This window comes from Diplotaxodon limnothrissa, linkage group LG6, assembly GCF_057381915.1.
Source record: "Diplotaxodon limnothrissa isolate DT_005_m linkage group LG6, D_limnothrissa_male_GT1.1, whole genome shotgun sequence".
Classification (NCBI taxonomy): domain Eukaryota; kingdom Metazoa; phylum Chordata; class Actinopteri; order Cichliformes; family Cichlidae; genus Diplotaxodon; species Diplotaxodon limnothrissa.
Window position 1 is genome coordinate 24,596,551 of NC_140601.1, and position 10,676 is coordinate 24,607,226.

The window sequence follows — 10,676 nt, forward strand, 5'->3', positions numbered from 1 at the left end:
ATATCTGTAACATTCACCAAAGCCTGTGATGCCTGTTTTAAAGGACAAACTCTTGTACAAAAACCATATGAAATAGAAGAAAAAGAGTTACAAACACAAAAACGAAGACGAGAAATGCCTTCAAATATTCTAGAGGGGAGGATTAAAAAAAAAAAAAGTAAAAAGAAATGCTTCTTTAAGAAAACCTGTATGTTTTTTATTCAATTTTCTAGTAGTTGCAAACAAAACTTGGTGTTTTTTCTCTTTGTGTGTTGTGTGTTGTCTTAATATTTGAATGTATTTTACTGCAGTGCGAATTTGCCAAAGATATCATATCACTTGATTTTTCTTCTTTTTATCTTTTCTTCACTTTTTGTTTGTTAGTTTATTTTGTTCCTGAACTGCGATCAGTTTTGTTCAGAAAACTGAAAGTAAATGGTGAATTTGATATTATGCTTATTTTTTATATTTTTATTGTTAATATTATTGTTATTTTATTTCATGGCTTTGAGTTTACTGTGAAATATTAAATTGCAGTTTGCTTGATGCATTTCTTCATACTCAGTCTGTGTACCTGTCCATCCGTCCACCTGAGTGACTGTTGTTGGTGAATTATTCCATTTATGTACCTGTAATGTGAAACTAAGAAGTAATTATTTGTAAATATTTGCCATAATTTTATTGGTCATTCAGAATAAAAATAATTTTTTGGAATTTAAAGCTTCTGAGTGAGTGTTTAGCTGCTCGTTTACTTGATTTTTGATACACAAACTCACACAAACTAAACAGTTGTTTCTGGCATAAATACCACATTCCTGTACATTCAGCCTCAGTCATGGACAGTAGACGCTGCTGACAGAGCTGGTGGCTGTTTGTGTCTCATTGTGACCCCACAGAGCTGCTTTCATCCTGGGGGACACACATCTCATCTCACCCCCTCCCTCTTCTCACCTCACCAATCTTAGTGAATGGAGTGTCCCAGTGCTGCAGTCTTGGCTGCTGGCCGAGTCCAGAAGGGGGCAGAGGTGTGTGTGTGTGTGCGTGTGTGTGTGTGTGTGAGAGAGAGAGAGGAGGAGAAAGGGGGAGAGGGGTGATAATAGGACACAAGCCACGACATGGCGACAACACGCCACACACACAGAAAACAGCACATACCCAGCTTGAGACACAGGCCAGGCTGTCCACAGTTTGGGTGTCTGCCCAGGACACCAGAACTGCAAGAAGTGTGTGCGTGTGTGTGTGTGTGTGTGTGTGTGTGTGTGTGTGTGTGTGTGTGTGTGTGTGTGTGTGTGTGTGTTTATTCTAGTTCCATGCCAACCAAAGGCAACCCTTTAATGTTGTGTAAAAATGCATCATACGGTAAAGGATTAACACTGGAGTGAAAGTTAACAAGCGCTGTTTTATTGCCGCTATCGAGGTTGGACGAATTCCTAGGCAAGATTAAATCTGGTGCTTCCATGTACATTTCTCCAGCCTTCATTTTTCTCTTCTATTCATCTGAATCCTAAAAGACCACTGAGGGCTTTTCTCACCTTCTTTTGGGTTTCTTTGCAGTTGTTTTTGTGGTATTCATATACAACCGTTGGCATTTTTCCTGGTGTATAGTAGCAGATAACCAGATATTCTCTGCAGATATTTGGGGGTTATTGCTCAGACTTAAAAATGCATTTGTGGTTGAATCTGTGATGGTATGGATATGGCTCAAAACTGTACGCTACAATACTGCTCCCACTGAAATTAGTCAAAAGAGCTCTGTTAAATTATAGACTGTATCTTAAAGATGGACATGGCATCTAGGGCTGAAAAATAAAGCCATTTATTCAATAAAACTTAATGTTTCTAATGAGCAGTGCTGTGGTTGGGAGAAAAAGCAGACTCTACAGAAGTCTACAAGAAAATATTCACTCTGCCCTCACTCGAGATTCTCTAAGTCTCTTTATTAATACACCGTGATGCGCTCTCTCTCTCTCTCTCTCTCTCTCTCTCTCTCTCTCTCGATATTGTCCTAGTTAGAAACAGGCAGTAAAGATGTTAAAGATGTTAGATGTCCTAGGTCATGGCTACCTTAAAGATACTTTCAAGCCCCTCCCTTATTCCCTGAGGAATTGCCACAGTGAATGCCGTTCCTGATGCAACCTCCCTATTTATCCAGGATCAGGCCTTATGAAGCCAAGATGGTAAATGTCGAACTCGCCCAGAAGCCATGGCAGTCCATTTGTTTTAAGGTCTACGTGATCAACAGCACTGTGTGTTACTAAAGCAGCTCAGTAAGTTCAATGTAATATTCAGCCAGGACTTTAGTGCTCTCACAGTTTCTGTGTGCAGTTAAGTGTTTCGCAGGTTTTAAGCTAATGTGTCACAGACACAATTCCAACAATGAATGCAAAGCCATGGCTACAGCAGCCATCCCAGCCTGTCTCAATCAGCTGTGACACAACTACGCACGGTGTGGAGCGGAGAAAATAACCAAAGCTTAGCTTGCTAAAACTACACAATTTAAATTGTACATACTCCACTACGTACTACAGTTTATTAATTGGTGATTGTGAGTAACAGAAAGACAGTAAAATCACATTGCCAATGAGCAATTTCACATTAGGAATTTAAAATCAGGAGACACAGATATTGGTGCTGCTGTTTGTCTGTGCATGTCTAAAAAATGTGCAGTTTCTGGATCTAAAAACTTGTATTAGCAAAAACTAGCCACATATAATTCTACTGTATCTGTTTTTCTTTAGTGAAGTGGCATCCTGAAAGATCTGATAACCTCTTAAGCCCAAAATTTTATTTGCAAATGAGCTAAAGAACAAACACTAGGAAAAATAAATAAATAAATGGGAGATTTATGTTTGCGTAGTCTGAAATCAGAATCAGAATCAGAATCAGAATACTTTATTGATCCCTGGGGGAAATTATTTTTTGTTACAGTGCTCCATTTTAAACCAACATTAAGACAAGACAGACAATACACTAACTAAGAATAGTACAATATATACATATATATACATACATACATACATAAGTCACTCATAAATAAATAGTTGGAAAAGAAACATGTGTAGCTGTAGCAGCAAACAGTGTGTTAAGTGGATGCGTTGTACAGGGAGATGGCCACAGGCAGGAATGATTTCCTGTGTCGTTCAGTGGTGCTTTTCGGTAATCTCAGTCTCTCACTGAACGTGCTCCTGTGACTGACCAGCATGTCATGGAGTGGGTGGGAGGTGTTATCCAACATTGTCTTTATCTTGGACAGCATCCGCCAGTAGACTACAGATATCTGGGCAAACACTGCCAAACTGCCAGAAACGTTAGCCTGGCAGATAGAGAGCCGATGTGTGACCTGTCAGATCCATGTCTGCCTGCAAAATAAGGGTTTGACAGTACTTAGTTAGAAAGCAGTGCGACACTCCCTGCCTTCTTTACTCTCCTACTAGTGCTTCGGATTACATAACATGACATGTTCTACCTCTTCTTCTCCTCCTCTGGCTTCCTATGCAACGGCAGAAGACAGACAACAGTGGTACTTATGGAGGCCAAGAAGTCATGCAAATTAACGTCAGTCAGCATCGGTATATTTTGGCCCTCCAGAGCCCCTGTAGTGAGGTGGTGCGGGGCCAACTGAGTATAATTGGGCCTCAGATGATTAGTGAAGAGGGGCTCATGCACGAGAGAGGGGGGTTAGGAGAAGAGATGCTGAAGAGGTATTAGGAGTGAGAGAGCAGGGTATTTGAATCAAACAGGAGGAGAAGGCAGCAAGAATCTGACAAAACATACAGAGGAAAAGGATGGAGCAGGGGGTGAGCTGTGTGCTGCATATTCATGACTTCTGCTGTGTTTGCATTCCCATCTCTATTTGCTTTCTTTCCATTCATGTCCAGGCGCATTCTCCTTGATTTTTCTGCTATGAGTTTACATCTTGAGACATCTTTGAGGATGGGGAATAGTTAATGCTATGCTATCTCCTGGTTTGTTTCAATTGCATCTTATTTCCATTGATTTGACCGTCTTTTCCAGCTGTGGTTGTGGTCTATCAGCAGGCAAGAACACTGGTGATGGAAAAGTCTGTTAAACACTGGATTGCTTTTAAATTGTCCCCTCCTCAGTAGCTGCAGATGACAATTAATTCAAGTAAGAGAATTGTTGAGGTTCAAGATAGCTCAGTGAAGAGTTAGGGAGACCATAGCATGAATATATAAATATGACTTAGTTGCAACAAATGAAGGAAATAAAGAAGTTTAAATCATCACCCCTCCACTGCCGTGCTTGGCAGTTGGCATCAGGTGTTCATGCTGAGTTTTGCAAACATGGTGCTATGCATTACGACTAAACAAATTTACTTAATCTACAAAGAACATTGTTCCAGAAGTCTTTTAATTTGATCAAATGAAACTTTGCAAATCTGAGCTGTGCACCCATGTTTTTTACGAGATATTAAGCTTTGTATTTAACATCTCAACTGAGGCCTGTAGAGACTGAAATGTGTTTCTCTGAATATTGGATGGTCTGACCCTAGGGTGAATTTGCATGGAAGTCCACTCCTGGGATGACTCTGATGTTGTGTTATCACACATCTGAATGGTGCAACAACACCTGGCTGCTACTTGGCCTCTTAATTCCTATGGAAGCATAAGGGTGTACTTTGTTTTTCACGTGATTGTATTCTAATATGATGGACTACTAGTGCCCGTCATACCTTCTAATTTCGGTTTTTTTTTTCTATTTTTGAGAAAATAATTCAGTCCCAGCAAGATTATATATAATGACTTCTGACTTAACCTGTCACGGTATGGCATGGCACACCGTGGAAGGAGTGGGGAAGGAGGACCCAGGCGCGGTGCTCTATGTACAAACAGTGTTTATTTACAGAGTGAAAACAACGTAACAATAAATCCCCGTGTTCTCCCAGACTCCCGTGTCGTGTCTCCCGTGAATAGTCCGTGTGCTCTCTGCTCCCGTGTCAGCACCCCCCGGTGCTCGCTGCTCTCCGTGCCTTCCACGCTCTTCCTGCGGGAAACAATAGCGCAGCTGTCAGGACACTCAGAAATGGCAGGCATACACTTTCTGACTAAACTTAGACAGGGTGACTAACGTGGAGTCTCATGCAATGATCCCGCGTCGGTGGGAAGACTCTCTTAAGTAGCTCCCCCGACGAGGCCTGATCAGCAGCAGGTGTGTGGCTTCGGGTGTGGCCAGTCCCCTTGCAGGGCCACACCCTCCAGGCCTGACGCCGCCTATAAACAAGTGCTCAGCCACCCACACACACATATACACAAGCACAGGGAAGGGGGAGCAACACCAAAATACACAACAATAATAATAATAATAATAATATAATACATGACTGCTCAGGGATCCTGGGTCGCCCAGTCCCAGGACCCTGACATAACCGGACATGCTTAAGCCCTAAATAATCCTGAATGAATCCTGGAAACATTTTTATCATGTCACCAGACACACCTTCATTATTAAAGGTCACAAGCTAAAAAGGTTGGGAGCAGTCGAGTCCAGGGATCCTTAAAGTGTTTGTCTTACTTGAACCTGTGTTACAAATGTCATACAAGCACTTTCTATGTGTACCTTTTATCGCTCGGTTTTATTACCGCCTAAGTCAAGCAAATCTCAAGAAGAAGAAGAAAGCTGCTCTGACTGCTGGCCCATCAAATCAGGAGAGAAGAGAAACTCTCTGACACACTTACAGTGGAAAAAATCTCGTTTGACCTTATCAAAGCAGACATTTGGACCTCTCACAATGAAGCTCTACATGTTTCTCTTTGCCCTTTACAACAGCGATCATGTTAACACACATACGCACGCGTCCGCTCACACACTGAAGTCTCAGAAATGCAATACACAGTGACACTGGTAAAAATGAGCAGGGTTGTAGAAAGTCTTTATATGCTGTGTTTTGCTCATTAAGGCTCTCCGGACACCAGAAATGACAGACACTCAGCTCCATGTAAAGTTTTTTTTTTCCACCCCCCACACTCAACCCGTCACTCACAATCACTCTCTCACAGATACTACATGTAACAAATGTCAGACGTGAGAATAGTGTGTGCGTGTGGCTGGATGTTGGACCACTGACAGGCATGGAAGCAGCTTGTTGAACTAATAGCCTAACTAATGTGTCTACATTCCCTCCCTCTTTACCTCCCTCACCCCCACTTCCCTTTGCAAAACTGACATCTACGTACCGAGCAGAGAGACGAGGGAGAGGGGGAAGTAAAGAGGGAGGGGGAAAAGAGGAGAGAAGTGGGTTGACAAGCGGCAGACCCTATCGCCCTCCCGTCTGACTCTGTCTATCTCCCCGTTGCTCCCTGAGGGTTTGTCTCTGAGGATAGTGCTATGATGAATAGGCCTGTCTAAGCAAACCTAGCGGAGACCAATTAGAGAGAGTGAGAAGAAAAAGAAGAACGATAGAAACAGAAAAACAATGAGAGAAATGGAAGCAAAGGGAGAGCGGGAGACAGAGAGGGAAGAGAAGGGCAGATGCATTAAAAGGAGGTAGGAGGACTGGGGTAAAGTGGAAAGTTTAAGGCAGTGCGTGTTGTCTGTGAGCGTGTGTGTGCCTCAGTGAGCTGTCAGTGCTGAGGGAGACGCCGTATGAGAGGGCCCGGCCTCCTAAGTCTTAACCTCGTCTGCTACTGCAGGAGAGGCTTTGACAGCAGAGACGCACAAACAGGACTGACCCTCGCAAAAACATTTCCTCCTCCTCCTTTAGAAAAGCCTTTCAGTGCTATCCTACTTCCTCTGTGTTCCTCCTCCCTCCTTCATCCAACTAATTTTTCTCCAGTCGAGCAAGCATATTATGTTTATTCAGATTATGTTGACATCTTTTATGTGAATAAATGCCATTATTTTATTTTTTTTAATTGGGTTTTCACTGGATTTTATCTCAGGAAACTGGCAAATATTCACACTGTGATGGTCAGAGGTGTAGTCCACGTACAAGAACAGAAAAAGCTATAACAAAGCTACAAGTGCTAAAAACTAAAGAATCCAAATGAAGAACCTATTTCAGTGGGTCCTAATCCCGAACGCGCTGACCCTGTTGTGGAAAGCAGGTTCAGTAAAATCTGACTTGATTAACTCTGAGTTTCTAGATCATAATTTTCTCTTCAATCAAGCTATAATACCATAATTTACCATAGAAAAGGGCAAGAAAAGAGCAGAGCCTCCAATTTATTTCAGTAGTCTGAGGAATAAAAATGACATAGTGTGCATCTCATTATTCAACAGTAATATGACAGGGACAAAATACAGGCAACAGTAACTGCAGGTTGAAGAATAAATCCAAGATAAGATAGTTTAGTAATGGACGTATAAATTATTAACTGATTTTGGTCATTTGCAGGGAAAAAAATTATGAGTTCAAGGTGCTCCAATTTGCTAATCAGAATTTGGTCATAGGGGTTTTTTTTTCACCTGTGAAATAAGCAAAGATTACTCACTGAAAGCTCGAGAGACTGTTTGTTTTTTCAGTCCCACCTTCATAATGTCTTTTCCCATCCTCCGCCTCAGCAGCTTTTTGGCTTTTGTAGTTTCTTTGCCATGTTCCTGTCATTCATCCATTTTCTTATGCTTATCAAATTCATGGCCTTTCATTGGGTGAGACACCGGGTACAACCTGGACGCCAATCTATCGAAGGGCTAAAAAATAAACATCTATGGTCAATTTAGAACATCAGTTTTAGACAAACAGTTTTAATTTAGACTGTTGGACTTACCTGACTTACACTTCTGTATGTTAGCCCTTAACATACAGAAGTGTCTGTCAAACAAAAGTATTTCGGACACTATCTTAAGTCTATTTTGCAATACAATCAGATTTAATCATTTGGATATGAACTATATTGTCTAGTATATCATTTCTGACCCCCATTTGCTCAATCATGTAATCCCCATATGAATCTGAAACATTTGTAAGTCTTAAACATGAAACATTTCTACTTTCTATAATGTGAGCACTGAATTATGTTGGAGATTTAAACAACTAGGAAAAAGCATCAGCTTGGCCTGGGATCAAATCCAACTAGCACTTCCTCGCCTGCGTCTGCCAAGCTAATTTTCCTCCTTCAAACAAACATTTGATAAATGGCTTCCCCACTCTCTTCTTACAAAATAGGATAACTCTCCTCGTCCTCTTCCTCTCGACGATCTCTGTCGTCCTTCCCCCTACACACACGCACACACACGAATCTCTGAGACAATTACAAACATCCTGCTTCCCATTTATCACCAACAATTAAACGGCACGGACGCTCGCTACTTCATAAGCAGAGAAGAGAGGGCAAGGAAAGCGGGAGGAGACGAATGCGAGCGGAATGAAGTAGAGTCAACAGTGAGAAAGAGAGAGGAAGGCTGACAGCACAATTAAGGTTTTTAATTCTCTGCTTGAGTGGGCCAGTCCAGTCTTTATGCTAATTAGGATGCCACGGCCATGTAATAAATCTCTATGATCCAGCCTCATTTCCCTTCTGTCTCTCTCTGTCTCTTTCTCGCACGCTTGTACAGACAACAGCACAGAAAGTTCACCGGTTACTTTTTAAACGGCTAAACCCTTCGGCTGCAGTGTTGATCATTTTGATAAGATTGTTATTTCTGTGCAGTTTTAATGCTTCACTGTGATCAGGGAGCCACAGTTTGTCTGCATACGCTGTTTACTTGGTTGGGCAAGCATTTGCCGCCTTGGCTCAACGCCTCCACCACATGCAGTTTCTCTCCCTGTTAACTCGCTTTATTAGTGTTTTTCAGGAATGTGGTTTGCATGTCCTGCACCGCTGGACTCCGCTGCATAAACGTTACGAATGCAGAACATTTTCGGTTCTTCTCTTATCTTCTCATCTCCATTTGACAGACACGTCTAATGATAACATCTGCAGATGGGAAGCAAACAGCACAACAATCCGCAGATAATTGGGGGCCGTGTTTAAAGACGACGAGAGAAAATGAGAGAGACCGATAAGTGGACAACTGCAGGCTCTTTGTTAAAGTAGCAACGAGCAGATATATTTTCACCCTCATTTAGGGCACGAGGACTCACTAGTGCCCTCCTCCCTCCCCTTTTCTTTTTGCTTCCTTGTAAGGTTGTCCCAAACCCAGTAAAAGACAGAAACACAGAATCTATGTAAAAATCAACTAAAAGTTTACTTTCATTAAATAAACAAAGGTAAAAGCAATTAACTAAGGTGGATTTTTATTCACACATCATCATTTTACACAACTCAGCCTTGCTGGGCAGCTCTTTTACCAATTATTAGCCTGCTTTTGGTTTGCTGCCCTTCTACGCTCTTCTGTAGGCTTAATACTTTCTCCCTGGGGGTGTCACCGTCAGCCATCTTGTGTTGCCTGACAGCCAAAATGGCTACCGCCCCAGCCACCAGCCCGAGGTGAAGTAGGTAGAGAGAAACATGGAGACCGGTCACCAGCAGAGAGAAGCAGACAGTGGCAACACACCAAGGCCCAGCCAGGATCAGCAGCAAGGAGTGATACCAGGAGCTGAAGACGAGAGCTGGGACGGACAGAAGGAACCTGAGCAACGTGGAGGTCATCCAGGAGTACAGAGACAGAGGCGATAAGAGGAGAGATACTGCTGCCTCACTCATCGATACTGCCTAAAAGATACAAAAGGTGGGCGTTAAATACACACACTATATATTTCTTTATAGCATTATTTATTTTTGTCAACCTACCTCACGAGCATTCATGTGCAAGGTGACACTAGATGTCTGAGTCTTGTGAAGCCCTGAAAAGTTAGCAACATACAGACACAACTTTACTTGGATAAGAGCAAAACACGACTGAATCAAACAAAGCTTTTAAACCTCATCAGTGATGGTTGCATTCTTTAAAAGACATCTACTTACATAGGAAGAGGAGAATGAGACTGACAGCCAGCAATAGCCTCATTTCTCCTACACAGCTTCACACTTACAATCCTGAAATCAACAAACAAAACAATTCAACAGCAACATTAAGCCTTCACTAAGGTTTAATGCCTACACTAGCCTTCACGAGCACTCGCACATGAATCTAGGACAGTGTCTGCATGGCTTAAAAACAACAGCAAGAGTTTAATTTCTCACCCAACACTGCTCCCACTGTGTATCAGCTCACTCCTGCTTCCTTCTGTCACACCGACCTTTATTCAGCAAAGTTTTCAGCTTTACTTAAGTAATCCTCTTGTGGAAGTTATGCAACATTCCCCCTTGTTGTGCCAGTTTTCCAACAAAAAAGAAAAGAAGCATGGCCTGAACCACTCCACACTGACTTTAGGGATGTCAGCGCCACCTGTTTGAGGGGAGGGGTGATATCAAGAATACTTTCACAGCTGAAAGATCACCTAGAGACTCATGCATGTTTTGTGCATCTTTTGTCCTGTTTCCCACCTTCAACCAGTCACAGCAGATCGCTGCCCCTCCCTGAGCCTGGTTGTGGTTTCTTCCTGTTAAAAGGGAGTTTTTCCTTCCCACTGTCACCAAGTAACTGCACATAGGGGGTCATCTGATTGTTGGGGTTTTCTCTGTATTGTTGCAGTCTTTACCTTCCAATATAAAACACACTGAAGCAACTATAAAACTCAACTGAATTATATGAAACATCAAATTCATGCTTTTGTGCCAAAACACTTAAAAAAATGACTTGAGGCCAGCAGGAGGTATTTACCGTCACTGGAATGTCATAGTATGATGTGACGC